The following is a 22,051-nucleotide window of genomic DNA, read 5'->3' as shown; positions in this document are numbered from 1 at the left end:
ACCATAAATTAGCAGAGAAACTGTCCACACATGAAGAGCACTAAGTCAATACTGCTAAAGCATCAAAAAATCATTCCTGTGCATGGAAACAGAAAGCATCTTTTGAAGTTAATGAGTAATAACAGAAGATAGTGTAGAAACTTGGAAAAAGACAACTATTTCTTTAAAATTATTTTCAAAAACACTTCGTAAAAAAACTTGGAAGCCTTTTTACTACCAATGATATTTTCAATCACTCACCATAATCACTAATTGTTTGAAAGAATACAACAGCAGGTCACAAGGTGAAAGGAAAGGTATTGTCACAGCAATACAAATTTAATATCCTGATGTTGGTGCTCCAAGCTGCACAAGACAATCAGCCAGTTATAATGTAATTGTTTAATTTTCAATACAGAGTGTTTAGTGAATCATTATCAGCAAATCCACTGGATTTTAATGAGTTAAAATATTTTAACAGCATAGCTTTGTAACTGTGTTTAATCACCTTTCCCTAAGGCTCTGAACAACATTTAAGCATGTGCTTAATTTGCTATTGAAGTCAAGAGAACGAACAATGAATGGTCAAGTTCAGCATGTGCTTAATGAGATTTACTGAGCCAGAATGCGGAAAACCCAACGTGAGCACAATCAAAGCCCTGAGGTATTAGCCAAGTCCACCCTGAGTTTCCCTAAAGATACAGGGCCTCCAAAAGGTGAATGAAAATTTTATTTTATTATGACATGTCTACTGCACACCCGCACGTCTGAAATATTTATGTAGCAAAACACATACCAGACTTTGTAGGCCTTTAAAGTAGCAAAGGAAAAAACTTTGGATTCATCCTAAAATACTAACTGGAAGATTTTGTGGGATTTTGTTTGGTGTCAGTAGCTCCACAATACTTTCTGACATGAAACAACTACTGATTTGTCTGATGTTTCCTCCAAAAAAAAAAAATGCAGTATAATTTAGGTGTTTTGGGAATGGAGGAATGGAGCTAACATTTATATTTCAGTTATCTGCTCTGCTGTGAAAAAGAAGGAACTTAATCCAATATTACTATCCCACTTCCTCAGTCACTCAGGCAAACTCTGCAATCCTCCCACACCTGCATATGAACATCTGCATTGTACCAGTTGATACTTTTTCTCAGACTAAATTAAATTAAATCAAATCACCTGCATGCCTTTAAGCCCCCTTCTTTACTACCACTTCTTCTAGAGCAGGCAAGTTCAGTTAAACAAACAGCAACTCAATGAGCTTTGAATGCAGCATATAAAATATACAACTGTACTTTTTTATTTTCTGTGACATTTAAATGGCCTAAGCGAACATTTAATTTCATTGCAATTAATAAATATTTTCTTAACAGTATATATTAAAAAAGGGGTTTGATTCCAGGAGAAAAAAATTCTTCAGATTCCATACTCATTATAAATGTTCTAATCTGACTTTTACATATTTTAATTCTTTCTCTTTTAGCTTATATGGATCTGGTATTGGCATCAAATGTCAATGAGACTGTTTGCGGCTTTTTGCCCTGCCCAGAAAAAATAACAGTGATTTGGAGAAATATTTAGCAATTTCTCTGAACAACATACAGTCACCAATCCTTTCTCTAATGTGCTGTCAAAATCAGACAATCTGTTAAAGAAAAAAAAAAATTAACATTTAAAAGTTGAATATAAATGTTGCTTCAAAATGGCAGTCATCAGCACGGGAAGGAGTTAATCTTCCCCACTCTTTTTCTAAGAGTAAAAAAGGCAAGGAACAGCTGTCACTCAGGTGATGAATACAAGCTGCCAGCCTTTTAAACAGCAGGTACAGCATTTGAGCTCTGAATTAATTAGCATTCAGAAAGTCTAAACACGGCTTGATAACTCTGCAAGATGATTTTTGTCCCTTCCTGCAAATTAATACTGCTATTAAGATGAGCAAGGGCACAATGCAGATCGTAATTGTACCCATTAAACAAAGTTTCACAAGTAATGAATTGGAGGCTCTTGCCAAGAATGCATCAAGTCAAATAAAGCCTTGCTGCAAATAACAGATGCACGGGAATCCATCTTCGCTTTTCATGGCATTCACAAAGCCACACACAACATGGATTCCTGGGTAAATGCACTAAATGTTTTCTGCAGATCAGGACAGGCTTCTCAAAAGTTCATGTTTTTAAACGCTTAAATAGTGGCTTTGTCTCAGAAGCATTGGGGCTACTTCCATTCAGGAGCCACTCCTAACATACACATATATCCTGAAAGGGAGTTAACAAGGCCTCAGAGATTATGCTTATAATGTCTTAAAAAATAAGGCCTCCCTCCATCAATTACTGCTGCAGCACTGCATCAAAGTCTACACAATCCATGTGGAAAATCTTCCTCCTATACTTATCATTTCCTTTAAACGATGAGCATATTTTATAAAGCACAAAAATGATTGATATCAGAATTTAATGATGTTTAATAAGTGGCCATCTGTCAACAGTCAGAGTAAAAAGGAAGCACATTATTATTTCCCAAAAGACTAAAAATATTGATGCTAATTAAAAGGCACATTATCATTATCTCAAAGCAATGTCTAAACACTAATCAGACTTCAGGTCCAGGGCAGGAGAAAGAGGGAGAACTATGGACATGAGTGTTCCCCAAATGGGTCACGGGATTTGAGAGTCTCCAAACTGGTGTTATGATAGCACACAGATTGGAACTTGGCAAGTAGCTCAACTCTTTAGAAGAAACCTTTGGTGCATTTTTACAAAGATCTGTAGATGAAAAGAACCGTGCTAAACATGGACCTTCACTATTTATTATTTCCAATTTTCCGGCCACGTTATTTCACAACAAAATAAAACTTGTGGTGCCCAAACACATGATTAATTGCACCATACTAAACTGCAACGTACTCAGTACTTTTAGCTCAATGTCACGTTAACATAAAGGACTTTTGTGGTCAAATAGACAAAAACCTGCACAAAAAGGAACAAAACCCATGCACATAGTGTCTGAAGCACTTTTGACTCTCTGGGCCTCAAGGAAGACCCTGTAGGGTTCAGGATGCTTCAGCTTCTCCTGCTGAGTGCTACGGAGGAGGAAGGTACATAAAGGCAGGTGGTTCCATCTGCCACTCATATTTGCCTGGAGCTCTGCCTTAAATAATAATAGTCAGTTTATTACCTTTTAAAACACAGGATTTACTGCCATTTTCACAATTCATCTTGATCAGAATCTCTTTTAAGCAAACCTCTCCTAACCTCAAAATCCATACTTCCTATTCTGAGGCCATCTAGAGCCTACAACATACTTTTTGCCTCAGAAGGTAGAAGCTGATGAGACTCTTGGAATTTATTGCCTGCAGAGAGGCACAGTTACAGGCCACTGGCAAATGTTTTCCTGCCCTTGAGATATGAGAGATGTGTGAGCAAGATATGACTGATCCTACCTCCCACATCGTGGAAACTCTATGTACAGTCCCAGGTATAGCAATACTGACTCTGAGCCAGGCCCAGCAGCTCACCAACTCCATGAGGTTTGATGTTGTTAGGAGGAGAATACAGAGGAGAGATGCAGAATATTCCTGTGCTGAAGGTAAGCAAAGCATAAACAAACATGAAGTAAAAGGAATACTGGGAACAGGTGGAACGAATACAGGGATGAGAAAATCACACTGAAAGCATAAAAATGGCACACTGAAAGTATCCCAGGCTGGAGAAAAGCACAGCTACCCTGGCAGTCAAGGCCCAGGGGCATGAGTACCATTCCTAATTGAGAGCAGGCATTTTCCCCACGGTATTTTTACTGGCTAACTTTTTCACCTATAATTGCCACTATCAAATTACCATCTCCATTGTGCAAAGCCACCTCTAGTCTTCCTCCTCAGGTCAAGGAGCCCATTCATCACTGTCAAGTGAAGCATATTTCCATTTTTACTTGTCATTTTCAAACCATCACTTCACACAGGTGTGACCTCTGATCCTGACTTTCCTTCCAACACTCCCCTTGCTCTACTCTGATAGTCCTCCATTATCTCCTCCCTGAGAAATATTAAAAAATTTTAAAGGAGATGTTCCTGGCTTTGATTACCCTATTCCAATATAACTCCTTGATCTTCAGCATAAACACTTCAATCATTCTGGCATTTTCATTGACTCAAATTAAATGCAGAGACAGTAATTATTTCACAATCCCCTTGCCCTTTCATACACAAGTCTTCTGCCTTATACAATGACAAAGTATTACCTCCCAGACTCTTAATGGTTCAGATACTTCAGATACATTTTGGATATGAATCTGGCATGAGGGGACTCGTAAGTAAACCTTGTGAGGCTTACCCAGTACTAATTGTGAGTGATTACAGTGCTTTTCTCATGTTGAGCTCCAGTGCTCAAACAAACATGACGTGAGCCATACAATAGTTCCACTGATTAACAGGTTCCTTGGGGTGCTCATGACAATGAAGTATAAGATCCCCTGCATTTTGCAGCCTCTAAATGTACATCCAGCAAAGCTGAAGAAAAAAGTAAATTCACAGTACTGTTTACATGAATTGGAGACTGGACACTTCGACAGACACACAGAAGTGAAAACCACCATCAGTATCCAGTTTTACTTAAGTTATTTACTTCCATATTCACTACATTTGTTTTAAACTGGCAGTAAATTCCTTATTCTTGGTGCATCCCAGATTTGCCTTCTGACTCTGTGCAATTGTTGTACATTGTATAGCTGTCAGAGCAGAAGTGGAATGTATGAAAAGCTGGATAATTGTAAGTTGGGGCATATGGTACTATAGAGAATGTAGGGGTTAGTAGGAAGAAGGGGGTTTTGTTTTGATTTTTTCCAAGAGTCTGGATATAACTAAAGCTTTTTCTGGTGGGCAAAGAAAATATCCCATGTTTATCCATTTCTCCACAATTTGAAAATTTGCTTGCCTTTCCCCTCCCCCCCCCCCTTTTTCTTTGGGGATTGTTGGATGGGAAGAGAAGAAGGGCAGAAGTTATGTTATGTTTAACATTAATTCTTATTTACATGACAAATAATAGCCCTTCCTTCTGGTTTGTTTCTTGTGTCCTAAGAAAATGCATTCTCAAAGAGCATGCATGACATTGATTTTCACCAAAAAAAGCACTGAAATGAGCTAGCTGCTGTGTAAACAGGCCAGGCTTCATACCTCACATGCATTGAAATGACCAGCACAGCTCACTCTTCTCAAAGGTATTGCTTCAAGCTGATTGCTGACTCAAGACAAGAACACAACCCTGGTCACAGTGAGTTTCTAAGCATTTTCTCTGCAGCTGCAGGGTATAGAGGGTTTTCTGTTTGTTTTGCTTTTTTCCCCCCTCTTTCATATGAAACCTCAGATTCTGGAGTACAGCTTGGCAGCACCCAGGCTGAAATCACTGCCAGTTTCCTAGGGTACAGAATCTCTAATAACACAAAGCCCTGACTATCTACTTACCCAAAAAATAATCAAAATTTTCTACCACGACTGTCCTTAAAATATATGACTTGGTTTTTTTTCTCTCTTGCTTGCAGCTAATCCTTTCTGTCAACAGGGTTTCATCTGTAACAAGCCTGCCTGTGACATGCTAGGTCCCAATACATCTCTCAACAAATCCCCTGTGTTCACTAAGCAAAAAGGTTGCAAAAAGGACCACAGAGACAGAGCCTCTCTCCTCTAATGGGATCAGAAAGGCGGTGCTTTCCCCTGGAAGACGCTCATCAAAGGCGAGGCCAGGAGAGACAGCGCGCTGGCAGGGAAGTCCCAGATCACATATTGCATTTCTGGTGAGTGGGAATCCATAAAATCAGGGGAAAAGCTGCAAAAAGCAAGCCTCAGAGACAGCAGAACTGTGATTAGAACTAAGCAGTAGCCATGAGATAGGTCAGCAGAAAAATTATGTAAAAGGTAGAAAAGTAAGGAAAAATAGAACAATGGTCTGTGTATTAATGCTTGTCTAGAACAACTCCCTAAGCTGCAGAAAAGTTTATCTAGCAAGATATTAGGAAGTTTGAAGCTTAATAATGGAGCTCTGTGCATTGTGTTTTAAGGCTTACAAGCAGGTATTGTATTCAAAATAAGCAGGCATTGTTTTAACCAAAGGTACTTGTGCTTATAGTGGTTGGATAGAACTACTGTCAATGTGCTTTTGCTTTGTGTGATTGGTCAAAAAACTTATAAAAGTTGTAACATTAGGTTCTTGGTCTGCTGCCTGGCATCTTCCCATTGTCATAACCATGTAATGAGACTGATGCTGGAAAATAAAACAGCTCAAGGCACGTTCCCAGCAGTCCTGTCCTGTTTGTTATTTGTACACAGCCCCCGGCCGGAGATACTGGTGCATAGGCAGAACAGAGCAGTTGTGGTATTTGTATTCCTGAAAGGCTTCTCTGTCAGGTTCAATTATCGGTCACACTGTCATGCTGGAAAGCTGATCCAGGTGATGTTTGCTTCATACTCAGCAATTTTGAACACTGTTTTTAGCTTTAAGGGCTGGCATTTTACATTGTACATTGTCCCAAGTCTCGCTCTTTAGGACTTCTTCCTTTTTTCCTCCCCTCTTCTGCCTCTGCTTCAATTTAACACTTCTTCACTTTGCCCCACATATCAAAAGAAAATGCATGAGGTGGTAAAAACTGGATGTATCATTTTCACCAGCAACGAATTACCAGAGGCTTCCCTTGGTTTTGCAGAAGGGATAATGGGAATAAACTCCATAAGAGCCATTTATTCTGCCCACTTACCCAATGCCTGGCCCTCTACCCACAGCAGCCTGAGCTTAATGTGCAGCTTTGGAGGGGAGAGGACATTACCTCTCCTGCAAAACACTTTTACATGGCATGGCTGCTTTCTCCCAGTTTCCCAGGGAAAGAGCTCCATTTTCATCTTGTTGACAAGGAAATGAAAATTGCCCTCAAATTCATTGTACTGACACTTAACACCTTGGGGGGTGTTTTTCCATCTTATCTGAGATTTCAAACCAGTTCCCACAGTTCACTGCGCTTCTCTGAAATCTGCTGCCAAGCCAAGAGTTGCAATTCACTCAATGGCCCAAAGTAGTGCTAAAGCTGGTCTTGATGAGTGTCAAACTGCTAATAAATGAGAGATACCACAACAGCCATTAAATCAAAAATTGCAGAGACTCTCATTTTGTCTGCTGAGATGTCTCAGGAACAGTGTGCCTCTATCTGAATATACACATTCTCAAATGGAAAGGCAAAGTTAAACTTGGGCCTGAATTAACTGAGCCTCCATTTAACTGAGGCTACTTTGAAAAGGATATGGTCTGCTATCAAAACTGATTCTGCTCTTGGACTGATTAGATGGGGCAGCAGAATGACAGAGTTCACCCACTGACATGTCAGCTGACACTCTACACAATTCTGTATTCTTTCAGATTCAGCATCTCATACCACCTCAACTAAAACTAATTATAACAACTATTTACCCTTAGTAACTTCGCAAGCAATTCTATTATTTACTTTTTACAATACTATTTATTATGTCTGATGCAGTTACTTAGTGTTACAACCAGCTGAAACACCCAACATATAATTTATAAAATTTCACCTTGGGCACTCTGCTGAAGTGCTGGCATTGCCAATTCTCTATGGGACATCTGCACTTAAGTAAATACTGTTGCAGACACTTAAGACAAATTTTCACACACCAGTCTATTAATGTTTCCTACATACAAAACTCCCAAATGAACCAGAGGCATTCATTAATAATGTGCATTAATGGGCAAAAATTTCTTCACATGGACTCCATAAATCTTCAAATACTTGCAAGATAAATAGTTTGCTTTTGTGTAATAGAAAAGACAAAATTTTGTGTTTGATTAAACACTTGGACCTAATTATTTTAGGAGTATATCAGCACTCCTACCAAGCACAGACGGGAATAAGTAAGAATTTATTTTATGCTCCCTTTGCTATGTTCATAGGACTATAAATTTGCATTTATTGTATTATTGTAACTAAATTTGAGAACCATTCATCTGGGGAAAAAAATGCAAGGAAGACCCACATTTCTGCATGGATGTTAATTATCTGGGTAAAAACAATTAGGTCACAGCCACCCTACCTACCTTGTAATGAGGTGAGATCCTAAGAAGAAACGGAGAAAAAAAATAGTAAAAGAAAAAAAAACAGGGCAATTTGGACAGATTTTCCCACCTGCTTTCAGCATGGCTGGTCAGTCAGCAGTCAGCTAAATAACCCAAAAAGTAAGAAGCGAAAAGATAACTCATTTACTAATTGTTGAAAAAGAGCACAACAGCAGTGCAACCACACAGCTCTTCCTCTCATCCAAGTAGAGAAGCCAGCATATGCTATTATTTCAGGGGTATACTGTTCTCCCTGAGAAATAACCCTGACTTATGTAATAATTTGGTTTATGTGTTTATAGCCAGTAACCGCAGCTGAATTCAGGCACAAGTTTCACTTTTTTCAGCTAAATCTGAAAGTAAAAAGACCTACATAAAACCACCTTATAAGTGAATCTGGAGAAAAACAGTAGTACAAACAGAAAAACTACACAAACTCCTTGTAACAGTCCAAAACTTCGGCTTTCCAAGGTATGTGGTCATCTGAGCAAGTCCCACTGGGACCACATGGCATGTAAACAAATTAACATTTTGTTTAAACGTCAATCAACAAGACCTCTCCATTCAAACCCAGGTCAGCTGCACTGGCAGCTGCTGAAGTGGTGACATTCCCTGCTTACACAGATGCCTGGGAGTTGGTGGAAACACCATTCTACTTTGAAAATATCCTCCTAGAACCTTACAGCTTAAGCTTTTCAAAATCTATTTCAAAAAATATTACAGTAAAATTTCTGGGGACAACCCCAATTGCTTCCACCATCCTCTTCGCATTCAGAATATTGGAGTTAAAATCCCAAACTTTTCACTCCAAAGAGCAACCAGTGCAATTTTCATACATTCCTCTGTACTGCTCATTGTCATTCCTGTAAAGTATTTCAGACACAGTTCTACAGGCAGGGACATCATGGAAACTCTCCAAGAAAAAATGGAAAGCACTGGCTTAAAACACTGATCACCAGATGAGGGGAAGCTTGCAAAGAATTCTGTTGGATCACTCTTTTAAGTTGGAATTTGCAGAAAGGTTGTGCCTCATCACTGAGGATGCCAGGCAGGTAACACCACATGAACCCAACAGAACAGCAAGAACAATTTGAATGAATCCCCAAAAACCTTTGTTAAAGGTGGTACATGCAAACACAGGCTGAAACAAGCTATGATGGCATACCTGGGAGGCACATGGGGAAAAGTGGTGGGGTGAAATGAGAAAGAAAAGTGTTGTGGTTTCAGCTTGAATCAGACAGAAACACTAATTTTGTGTAGTGGTTTTGGTTCCCCAATTTGAGATTTTCCAGCTAACGCACTAATTAACGTGGTGGGTTCGGTGCTGGCTAAATGCCAGTGCACCCACAAGGATATATTTACACATTTCTTGCTGTGAGATAGGATTAGGAGGAAGGTAAAGCAGGCTCAAAACTTTAAAAGAGTATAAAGAAAAGTTATTAACAGTAACTAAAAGAAAGAATAATAAGAATCAGAATAAAACCTTTAGAACACTTCTCCTCTCCCCATAACCTTTTCTTCCCTACTAACAATGTGCAGAAGAAATTTAGTCAGTTTATAATTTCTGGAATAGTCTTTTTTCAGCTCACCCAGGCAGAAGAGTCTCAGCCAAGTTGGGGGCAGGCTGGCCATGTCACCTGCTCAGGCCAGAAGGAAAAGAGGGCTTCCCACGACTTTTTTTGCCCTTAACATAGATACTCACAGAAGTGTGTCTAGCTTTCTCAGCAGTTTAACAGATTGTCAATTCTCAAAGCTAATTACAAATTGGTTTTTTGTCAGACATGGCAAAGCCAGCACATTAGGAAAGACACAAGGACAGTTAAATCGTTTTCTTGGTCTTAACTTTAAATGTTTGTCAGATTTTTTGGTAGTTTCAGTTTCTTTTAGGATGAATAAACACCACCGAGTTTTGCCAAAAACAGCCTTGATTTGTTATGAACAAATCCTATTCTTCCTCTCTGCCATGTAAATATACATGATCAAGTTGCAGGTGATAAGCAGTAAAGAATAACAAAATCTGGTCTACTTCACTGTGAGGGAACAACTTGCGCACATAATCCACTTCCTAGATATTCTTCAGCACAATGTACAAGAATTTAAAAATGTGTTACCCGTGACAGTTCTCCTAATACCTTTAATTAAAACACTACCAGAAGTTATAATGAAAAAGCATTACTTCTTTTTTTAATACACTAAACCCTCAAGCTCCAGTTATTTTACATTCTGTTAAAAAGGAAATGAATAATGAAGCCACATTTTGGGATTTAACATAATCATAAGATTCTCAGTTAAAGGGCAGGAAAGAGGCTTCATTTTAAAACTTCCTTTTAACAGACACAAGCTTTATGTTCTTTATTATTGCAAGTACGCTAATTTAAAATGTCACCCTTTTAAGCTCTGAACATTTGTTAACAAGCTGCATCTTTCCTCTGCCCCACTACACATGAAACACAGGGTCTCACTGAACAAAAAGTAACTGGTTAATGGTTGCCCTTATTGTGATTTCTGGCTGCCTTGTAACATCCTTCTGGATTTTGCTCTGAATGCAAAATGCTTAATATCATTAAGTTTTCCTAGTGATCAGCATGCTAACATGTGACTACTTACAACAAAGCTATTTACTGTTTGCAAACTCTCCCACTCCCTTCTGACAAAAGCATTTTATCATTTCCTGGATAAAAGCTGGGATAGGGGGGCACAGAAGATGAAGGTCAATTGACTCCAAGAATTCCTGCATGCCCATGTGAAAAGCCAGCAGGTCCACCCACTAAGGGTATTCAGCACTTGTTAGCATTTTATGGGGTTCAGAGCATCTCCCCACTGATTCCCACAGCAGCTGTAGGAACTGTGGTTGTCCCAGCCTCCTGCTCTTCACTCTGGGAAAGCAAACATCACCTGGTGCTGTCTGGCTGAGGTGATGATGCCACCGAGTTCCTCCATCAAGGAGAGGATGGTGGCCTTGCAAGGCAACTATAAAAGTTCTATCTCTTATCTTCACACAACTCCCACCTCATTGTTTCAGCTAATTAACCAGACCCTGAGCTCCTTCACCACACAAGCCTGATTTGTGAAGCCACAAGCCCAATTCCTAGAGCCATCCTCTTCTGCAATCAAAAAAACTCTTTTGAGCTCTGTGATCACATTATCAAAAATTAAATATTGGCAATCATATACAAAGGCAAAAAACAGGCAAAACTGCAAAACTGTATTTGTAACTCTCTGAATGTCTTTCAATGCATAGCCCCTGCATGTAATTTCTGGGATTTGGAAACTGCAAAAATTTGGAATTGGTTTGCTTGGATTATTTTTTTTTTAATTGGTTGTTTGGATTCTTGCTTTGTTTCTATCAACTAAAAAGCCAAACTGATATCCCACTATGAAGCAGCACATTGATGCCGCCATCCATATAATCCATCACAAGATCCACTTATCAATAATGTGATACCTGAACAATTGAAGTAAAAGACAGGGCTAGCAGATTATCTTCTGTGATAACAGGGTGATAGCGTACATATCTGCTACTCATTTCCTCAAGTATTTGCTAACAGCAGAGAAAAATCCTGTGTTAAGTTCCAGTTTTTGATAAAGGCGCACTTATTACAGATCTGTCCCATCCAGTTCCATTCTTCCTGCAGAGCATAGCTCACCTCTGCTCAGCATGAGAAAAATGGGGTTTCCAGAGCCTCACTGTAACTTGGAACAACTTAGGCAAATGTTTCATAAGAAAAAAACAGAACCACAGCCCCTTAAGAATTTTTAGACCCTTGCTCAAAGCATGAAATCTACTTCCTAATAAAAACAGCAACAACAAGAAGCCCCCAGGAACTGTGGGATAACATAGCACTGTTCTTAAAGGATTTAATGAATGGAGGCCTTAAAATTCTTACCTTGATAATACATACTGCAATGCAACTCCAAAGAGAGTTGGAGTGTAACTGTGCCACACGATGACCCACATCATACTTGGGAGAAACAAAACCTGATTTATTATTTAGCAGATCAGAATAAATTTGGGCTCTGACTACAGTTACAACATAAGACAGAATATAAATTCCTTGCCACTGCCAATATATTTTGCCCAATCGCTCTGCCAGGTCGTATCGACCTAGAAAAAGGAGCCTGCATATGTGTGCATATCTGAATGCATTACACATGCACCTCTTGGAGAAGGAGCAGCTATGCAGGATTGATGGCCACGGACAGCATTTCTAATGGCCTTTTTAATTGGCACTATGATGATTAATTGAGGCCTTTAGAGAACTCTGGGAGTGCTCATTACCACACAGCATGGTGTCCCAGCACACTGTGTGGGTGACCGTTATTACCAAATAGTCATCAAAACAGGAGACACTGATAAGATAAATTTTACACAAATCTATGAACCCCAGAAATTGAAGCCTACTACTGAGGCAGCTGGAAAATTCTGCTTTCTCCTTAATACATTATCTTAGCAGTGCCCATATGCTCCCAGAGAGCAGAAGAGAACTTCAGAAAGGTATTGAAAACAGGCTACGTGTGTAAGAAGGATTAAATACCTCACGCAGTATTTCTTGCCTTTGCAGAAGTTTACATTCTCCCATGGCTACATACAGGATACTGCAATTACTCCCTCAGACAAGAGCCAGCCACATGGTTACTGCACACCTGCGACTGCTGGGAGAGAAGCAGGTGTGCTCAAGAATGGCCATGAAATATCCCAGCTACACTGGACCTGCACAACACCCTGCTGCTGCCACTGCTGCCCTTCCCCTGGGAAATGCTGATGGGCTGCTCAGCATCCAGCACCCAAGGCAGGGTTGGATGTGTTGCTGACCTGCTGCTGGCTTCCTGACAGCCACAAAATCACTGTGGGGGCCTGGTAAGAGGCAGCAACAGAGTACTTTGGGGGTTTCTGCTTTCTCCCTTCGGGTGGCCATGGAAAGGGACCTGGGAGTCCTGGCTGACAGCAAGCTGAACATCAATCAGCATTGAGCCCTGTGCCAACCATATTCCAGGCACAGCATTACCAGCTGCTCAAGCAAAGTGATTGTCCCTTTCTGTTCTGTACTGGTGCAGCCTCACCTTAAGTGCTGTGTGTGGGCAGTTCTAAGCACTGCAGTACAGAAAAGACATTAAGCTATTAGAAGGCATCCAAAGGAAGGCCACAAGGATGGGGAAAGGCCTTGAAGGGAAGTTGTATGGAGGAGCAGCTGAGGGCACTTGGTCTGTACAGCTAGAGGAGACTTTATCACAGTCTACAACTTCCTCTTATGGAGGGTCAGACACTGATCTCTCCTCTGTGGTGACCAGTGACAGGGCCCCAAGGAATGGCTTGATGTTGTCAGCACCAAGCCTGAGTTCAAGAAATGTTTGGACAATGCTCACAGGCACATGGATTCTTGGGGCTGTCCTGAGCAGGGCTGAGAGTTGGACTCCGTGATCCTTGTGAGACCCTTCCAACTCAAAATAGTCTGTGATTTCTTCACCTCTGCCCTTCCCAGCACAGAGTACAGCCTCCATGCTCACACAGCCCTCCCTGGCTCCTACTGGATTACTGGCAGTAATTCCCACTCCCTTTGTAGTTAGAGGGGTGTTTGCTGCCTCAGGGCTTCCAGAGCCCACAAATGTCTCCAATACACAACACAGAACCATTTAGCCCTTTATAAATATTCTGTAAATAATCTTGGATAACACTTAACACCATCTTACATTCTGTGAATGATTCGGGATTTTGTCGCACGCTGACAAAGAACTCATTCTCATTAGAATTCCGCAAAATCTTCTTACACAGATCTCCTGTCAGCTTCAATCCATTAAAAATAATAAAGGTATGCTCAAAAGTGGGGACCAAAGCAAATTTTGTTTAGACTTAACAGATCCCATTTACTGTGATGTTAATCAGACAACAACAACTCATGTCCTCCTTTGCCTTGACAATGGGATCTGATAGGACTTTTGGCTGCTTTTCCATCACACCATGGGTCTGGTCACAACACAGCACAGATTTGGCCCTGCCTATAGGTCACAAGTGTTGGGAAGGATGAAAGTTTGACATTAAAGTCTCACAGATATGTGTGCTTAGCAGAAAGATTATTGAATGTAGAATCTGATGAAGGAATAGAGATGGAAGCAAGTTTTGATATAGAAGAAAAGAATTGCTGAGCCAGTCTTACTGGATAACCAAGGAGGCAAAGGGTATGTCAGCTAGAAGGGGTTTTTATGGCTTAGAGCAAAGGATAAACCCACCCCAAACAAGAAGATGTTTTTACCAAGCAGAAAGAGAGCACAGGCAAACAACTCAGCAAATGTTGCAAGTAGAAAAAAGACCTCAGAATTTTCCACTGCAAGAAAACTGAAAAACAACTTCTAGCTTAAACTGTAATGTACTAACTTTTAGTGATTAGAGAATAGTAACATGAATATGGTAATTATAACAGTTATGATAGGCTATAGATAAAAGTTAAGGTATAGATTGGTTCTACTGTATTAAGATGCTCAGCAAAGGAAAGTATATAATGCATTGTAACCTAAACTCAGGGTCTCCAGGCCTGCCTGCAGCTGGAGCTGACAGCTGTAGGTACAGCTCTGTCACCCACCTCCCTGGGCTGCTGTAACCTCTTGGATGGAATAAACTGCATTTTGGAGAGCCCCTGGAGTCCCACATCCCTCATTCAGGCTCTTACACACAAGGAAGGACCGGTGGAGTTCCCAGAGTATTCCCAAAGTATTATCCATTGTGCTGGCATCCCTCCTGTGCTCATACCTTTGAAATATCCTCTTCAAATCCAGAACCTGAAATAGTGATTGTCTGCCAGCCAGTGCAGGAGAAAAGCTTAGATCATATTTTGCCTGATTAACTGGCTTTTCATTGTATTCCTTTCTCATTTCTACTCCAAAAAAAGAGAGGCTTTGCTGCAGCTCTCTTCCTAAGTGGAAGAAGCCAGATAACAGATATGATGTCCAGCCAAATATAAGCTCCATGACAAGATGGGAGTAGCTGCCAAAAGTACATTCCTTAAAAAAAAAATTAAAATTTTACTCTCCTGATGAGTTCAAGACTGTTTCGTCAGGTGGGTCCATACAGCTAAAGCCAGCCAGAGACCAATTTGGGATCAGGCATTATTGCACACCCAAAATAGTGTGTGGAACACGGGTGCACATAGGCAAGTCTTAGTTGCAAGGTTTCTGTTAAAACCCACACCTTCTACCTTCCCAATTGTATCTCCAGCTGATTTGCACCAGAGGAAATATTGCAAGAATTTATTTTTACATTGCATTTTGTGAGCTATGAACAAGCAACATAATGGAAAAAAAACTCCAAGCCGACCAAACAGTTGTCAGAAAGCTGGGCCTTCTCAGCCATGACCGTAATGCTGGACTAAACTGGCTTTGAAAGATTTCTGAGTTTTGTAGTTTTGAGTGAGGATTTTATGAACCAGTTTTCCATGTGTTTGGATCATTAAGAATTACTTTAAGTTGTAGTTCCCTAGAAAAGAAACTAGTGTAAATCAATCTTATTTTAAATACACACAAACAGCTTAAAATTGCATCATATGCCATTGCTAACATGTAATAGCTTCCAACTCCAAAGTAGATTTAAGTGTTGCTGCAGAGCTGAAGATATCATTTGGAAACAGATGTTAAAGTGTCATGAAAAGCAACTCTCTTACTGAATAAATGAACTTCTTTATAGCACTTAAAAAAAATTAGACAGGTTAAATAATAGATGCCCTATTCAACATTTTTAGATGGTGTAAATAGCCACCTTTATGAATCACAAATCATAACAAATTGCCATGTTTCTGGAAATGGGCATTAATCTCCTTGAAACCTTGCACTCATGATACAGAGCAAGCTTGTCCAATAAAAAATAATGGGAAAAAAAAAAGAAAAAGAAAATCAGAAAAACTGACAGACATGTCACATTTGTAAGAACAACTGAACTGGTGAATCACAAATCCCAGCCTTTGTCCCAAGAGCATTGCTTCTACAGAAAAACAAACAAACAAACAAAACTGACAAAAAACTCCCCAAAATATCTCTGGTTTAAACTGCTTTCGATTGTTCTAAATTCTTTTTCAACTTCAAAATTAATCTATTTTGGTATTCTAAAGAAATAAGGGTAATAACACTCTAACTGTGATTAAACCAATCTTTAATTCAAGTTTGATTTAATGAGGAGTTTGTAAAATTCTGTGACAAAAATATACTCAATGTGTTTCTTTCCTTGGCCTCTTGTAGACAGAAAATGATATTTTCAAAACCCATTGACATGACTCAAATTGTTTTGCCTCTAGAATTTTTATGGTTTCACACATATCTGACACATCATTTTTGCTACCCTCTTGTTAACTCTTCAAAACATTAGCAGCTTTTCAGTGTACGGAAGAGAATGCTAAATTAAAGAGTCGATTTCAGTGTTTAAGCCCCAGGGCAGAAAAGGTTGAGCACATCACAGAGAAAATGTATTTTACTTCCAGCTTGGATTGCCTGTGTTCTCATTACACTACCTCAGGACCCCTTCAGCTGCTTTGTGAAGCAGAGGTCTATTAAGCTCTGAAGGGAGCTCATTCTTCTGTCCTATAAGCTAAAGAAAGACATTTCTGGAGTGATGAGAACTGCTTGAGCTGGATGGAGAAGATACTTGAAAATGCCTCGTGGGGCTCCAGCCATACAAGCCAAAGCATAATAGCACTGAACCGGGGGTGTGGCACAGCAGATATTTATAACTGCTGCTGGACAAAGCTTTTATTGCCTTTAGAAGCCCCGAGATGAAAGGGGAAAACAACTCTACAGTGAGGGGGGAAGGGTGACTGCACACAATGGGGTTTTTATATATTACCCAGACAGGCTTCTGTGGCTGTGGGACTTTTGTCATTCATTGAGCTAAGAGGATAATTTTGTGGTGTGTCAGCAGATGGAGTGAAGGACAGAACTGCAGCGAGCAGGGCCCTTGGTTTATGCACACCTTGACAAACGGCTAATTGCAGCCCTGGGCTGTTTTGAAATTCTGAGCATTCATATGTCAGCTACAGAAATCACAAGTGAAATCTGGCAGAACAGGAGCAAGGAAAAGCACGGCAGGGCAACAGAGGGAGAGAGAGGGTTCATTACACACAGTGTAAAAACAAGAGGATTTGCAAGAAGAGCACCAATGTGTAACTGGTGCCACTCACAAGAGGTGCTGAGGTGCATTGGGCGTAGAAAGCAAAAACCAACAGGAAAATTAAAGTGAACATGTATCTTTTCTTTTTCCATTCCTTCTAAAGCTACAGAATTTCCTCCAAGGGAAAAGAAAACCCAAACAAACCCAACCAGAACAAACCCTGTGTACCATACAAACCAACTTGCTTTCCACTCCCATCTCTCTTTCCCTTGTCCAAAACCAGTCACTCTAGAATGAATGTAGAAAACCCATCAATCCAGTTACATGAAGACATGACTAAAGAAGAATCTTTGGACATAATTAAACAACAACAATAATAATAATAACAACAACCACAACCCTCATCATCATCATCATCCTATTCTTTAATGGCTGAAGATACACTACATAATTTCTTTGGGGATTGATACATTACAAGAGACGCAGTGAAAGAAAGCTGCCCAAAATATTTCAAATTTGTTTCAAAAGATCCACTCAATACACCCTGCTTTTCAAAATCCTGCCTTTTCATGAAGTATTTTCCAGTCTAACTCCTCAGAAGAAATAAATTCAATTTAAGAGGGAAGAAAGGTACAATTTTCTCTAACTGGAAAAGGCAAATCAATACTTCATAAGTATGGTATGCGTTAAGATAATTAATTTTCCACAATATGCTCAAATCTCAGCAGTGAAAACAGTATAAAACTAAATTAATGACTAAATATTCTCCATACTTAGAACACGAAAACACTCTTTCATTCTTGTTAAATAGATTAAATGGAAATGGTTTCTGTGGCTGTCAAACTGCAGCAAGTCTGAGCCCCTTGAATTCTGAACCCTATGGATAGTACCATAATTGTCTTTTCTTAACCATTTGTTAGAAGTTTCATATTGTATCAAAAACCTTTTTGAAGGGAATGGCAACCTTTAAAGGTCTCATTCATTTGGGCTGTGCCTCATTTCCATTATTCCCAAAGCTCATGTAGATTTTATTCATCTCATTCTTTGCAAGGTCATATTTTTCTCTGTCATTTTACTTGTTACATCCCAAGCTTCAAGATCAGCAAACACAGCCTTAAATGCACTTCACCCTCACTCTAAGGGTAAAAAAAAAGAAGAAAAGGAAAAAAAAAATCCTTTAGAAAAGGCGATTTTGACATTGGCTGCCTGCAGCTTGACTCCCTACAGCTTCTCAGTGAGATCAAGAATAATACTTCACTTCATAATGCTCACCTCGAGATTGCATCAGTAATGAAACACTCCAAGCAGGGATCAGTTAGAACAGCAAATGGCTTTAACATTTCCAGGGAGCAAAGGAATTGAAACATACCACACTTCCCATTTGCAGAACAAAGAGGGGACTAAAAAAATGCAGAAATAAAAACAACAACAACAAAATCCTTCATGGTGAAATGTCTTGAAAGAGGATGTGTACGGCTGGAGGAGCTGCTGTGCTGAATAAGGCACTAAGGTTTTGTTACCCACAGCTTAAAATCTACACTAGGGCAAAATAAATTCTCTAATATTTTCTCTTGGGGATTTTAGCCTATTTCCACATTTTCATAAAAGCAAAGACAGGACCAAAAAGCCTTCCTGAAGGAAAGCATTGCACTGCAATGACTTCCTGAAGATTATTTGTAAATTTATTCCCAGATTTCTAACACAGTACACAGGCACACATAGGGAGTTCAAAAATATAGGGAGCAAATGCACAAGTAGAAACAACAAAACAAAATCCAGTCATAAAATCTGCCCCCCTCTGAGTGGGATTTCACAGGATCTCAAGTGCAGGAAAGAAGGCAATAAAAGGGGATCTGTGGGTGTTCACACTGTACACAAGAATGTATGCAGGCATATCTCACTGTTTGATATACAGGTTATTTCACTGAGAATTTCACATCTTCTGACATGTCATCCTCACGAATGTGATCTAATTTTTATCACTTCTGATAAGGTATTTTTATACAGCAATGCAGGGACAGAATCCAGTACCAGCCTTGCACCATTGCAGAGAAGGGAGAAATTGTTACCTGCACGTTTTCTGAGGCCAGGCTCTCCCTAATGGACACAGGATTTCTACCCTTGTTTAAATCAAAGCAGAAAGAGCAATTTGATTCTCAGTTTTCAAATTTTCTCAGAGCATCTTTATCCTGAAGGGTGGAAAGTTGAAGATAGCTCCTCCTATCTTGACATCTCCTGCACATGCCTCCAGAATTTAGTCTGAGGCCAGGGAAGGAGATGATATTTAGCTGGTTAGAAAGGAGAAAGCCTGACTCTGTCACTCTTGGAAGAATAGCCAGCTACAGACAAACATTTTTATTTGTGCACATGACATTGAATCTGAGTCACTGAGACAAATGAAATGCAAAAGCTCCACTTGCACAAATCCATCCTCTACATTCACTTTTCAGAGCATGTCTCTGAAAGAAAAAGGCTTAGGACTGTGCTTTCCCATGCAGGGAATTGTTTCTAGGCTAAAAGAGGGCTGCAGGGATGACAGTCCAGGTCTATGGAACAAGTGCTCACCTGGATGAGGCCTGAGAAGATCACAAAAGTCTGGTGGTGACTCCACTGAAGTCCCTCCTGCAGCTCAGAGGCTCTGGCACTGTCAGTCTCACACTCAGTCCTTGCTGAATATCTATCTCTTTAGATGTTAAAGCTCCCATGTGTGTTTTAAGCCTACTTAAGAAGAAAACTATAGTGCTAAGGGTTTGGGAGGGGTTATGTAACAGTAGCCCTGAGAAATAAAACCAACAACCCATTTTCTCAGAAGCCAGGAGTCTGAAGTAATTAAAATAAATCACTAGACCCTGAAAAAAACCCTGCACCTTATTTCTTGATTTTGGTATTTGCAAACTTAAGCTAATGCAAGTGCCACTATAAACTGGCAGACACTCAGATTTCTCAGTATTTTTAAAAGGCATGTAAATACTTTAGATTAAAAGCATAATGATTTAATACAGATAAATTTTCTGTCTTTTGTATATCTGTTGTGTAGTTACAGCAGTATTTTGCCATATGCTAATTTCCAGACAAGACTGTGCATTAGCAGGCGGCAAAGTTTTCCATTAAAGAATATAACTGCAAAACCTGGTAAAAATACTTTTAGAAAATCCATAAGAACTTTAGTTCAAGGCTTTCTTCTTATACTAATAAATGTATTCATGTCCATTCTGTATGAAGCAACGTTATTTATTGCATACCTTCTTCCAGAGGAGCACTTGAATATTTGTGGAGAAATACAATACATCATAAATTTTCTTGTAACTAATGCTAAAAATGAAAGCAACTGCTGTGTACTAAAGAACTGCCCACTGCCAAACAATGAATTTGAAAGAAAAACATCAAAATCACTTAAACTGGATCTTGACTGGTATGCCTCAGTTGAATTTTGTCCCAGGGTTAATGTCCACCATCTCTAGATTATTTAGAAGTAATGAAAAGCTACATTTCTATTTCTATCACTGTCCACAACTACCAAAAATTTCTCAGTCTATTGAATAAAATATACTAGAATATGCCAGGCTCCCAGATGACTGGTTTGGAGCTGGTGACATCAAAATTCTGTTCAAGGAATTTAAATTTTTTCACAGGCATCTTGGGAATTTCATTTCCAGATCAAAAGTGAACTTTAGCAAAACAAAATCTATCAGTTCATATCCTGGAACATAGCCGGATCACACGAGCATCATTTCAGAGTTAAAACTCAGATTCCTACAACTCAGATATGGTATCATTTCAGAAGAAGAAATAAGTAGAGAAAGCTCAGAATTGTACAAAAGAATGATTACAACAAAAGTAACAGGGATGTCTTAAAATGACAGAAGTGTGTATTACAGTCTTAAAATCTAAAGCATCACATGTCAGCTGACAAGGGTGAGGAGCACCTTCACAGAGCCCCCAGCTGGTGAAATGATTTGTACTGCTGTGCAATGCCAGAAAACAGGATGGGATAAACAGAGAGGTGAGCTGGGATGTCAGCTACCAGGGACTTCAGTGGGAGACATCAGTCTTTCCAAAACTTCTGGGTGTTAGTGGAGTGTTCCCATCACACCAGAAAGTGTACTGAGTTGGTTTGGAAGGGACAAACCTGCTGTGTGAGGAGATCAGTCTTGGGGCTGAGCAGAGAAGCAGTCTGAGTGAACTGACTCAGATGGGATATGTAAAGGGGCTGGGAAGAGGGACAGCTCAAGCAAGAGGGGCCTGAACTGAGACATTCAAGTACAAATGAAAATCAGGAGCTGCAGCAAGTGGTTCTCAAGAAAGCAGATTAAGAAAAGCCACAGCCCCCAGCCAGGCTCTGTGGGCAGAGCCCAATAAATTGTGTCGTGATCCATGGGGAATTGTGAAAGTTGTTACTGGGAAAAGTGTAACTGGAACTGCCTAAGAGGGCTCTGTCTGTTCCCTGGGCTTATCCTGGTTAGTCAAAGGGATTATTTTACCACTCAAAACAGTCCTCATCCACAGAATTAATTCCTGATTTTGAGGAGGGTCAGGTGAATGAGTACGGAAGGTTATCTCTGGGGTGGGAAGTAACAAGCTGGGATCACTTACCCAGGCTTCAGAGACTCCTACAAAGCAGAGGTATCAGCACACACAACCACTGTCACTTCACCACACTGAAGGATAATTTTCACTCACAACAGGAAGTATTTACTGATAAAGACTGGGGACCCTTGATTATTCAGATTCTAAAATGAAGATTTTTGGACAGTTGGAGTTTTTCCTTAACATACCACCTTTTACTCTGATTTTCAGAAAGACAAATTATAAACAAAGTTTCTGAAGAACTCTCAGAATTCACTGAATCACTGGAAGGAATATTTTTAAGAATAATTTT

At 39.8% G+C, this 22,051-nt stretch overlaps 1 protein-coding gene across 4 annotated transcripts in view; it reads right to left on the bottom strand.

The window, feature by feature from the left end:
- Positions 1-22,051, bottom strand: part of MACROD2 (mono-ADP ribosylhydrolase 2) — an 850,020-nt gene that overhangs the window by 463,902 nt on the left and 364,067 nt on the right. The window lies entirely within an intron of this gene.

This window comes from Melospiza melodia, chromosome 3, assembly GCF_035770615.1.
Source record: "Melospiza melodia melodia isolate bMelMel2 chromosome 3, bMelMel2.pri, whole genome shotgun sequence".
NCBI classification, from domain to species: domain Eukaryota; kingdom Metazoa; phylum Chordata; class Aves; order Passeriformes; family Passerellidae; genus Melospiza; species Melospiza melodia.
The sequence above is the reverse complement of the archived record's forward strand: the minus strand, read 5'-3'. Positions and strand labels throughout refer to the sequence as shown.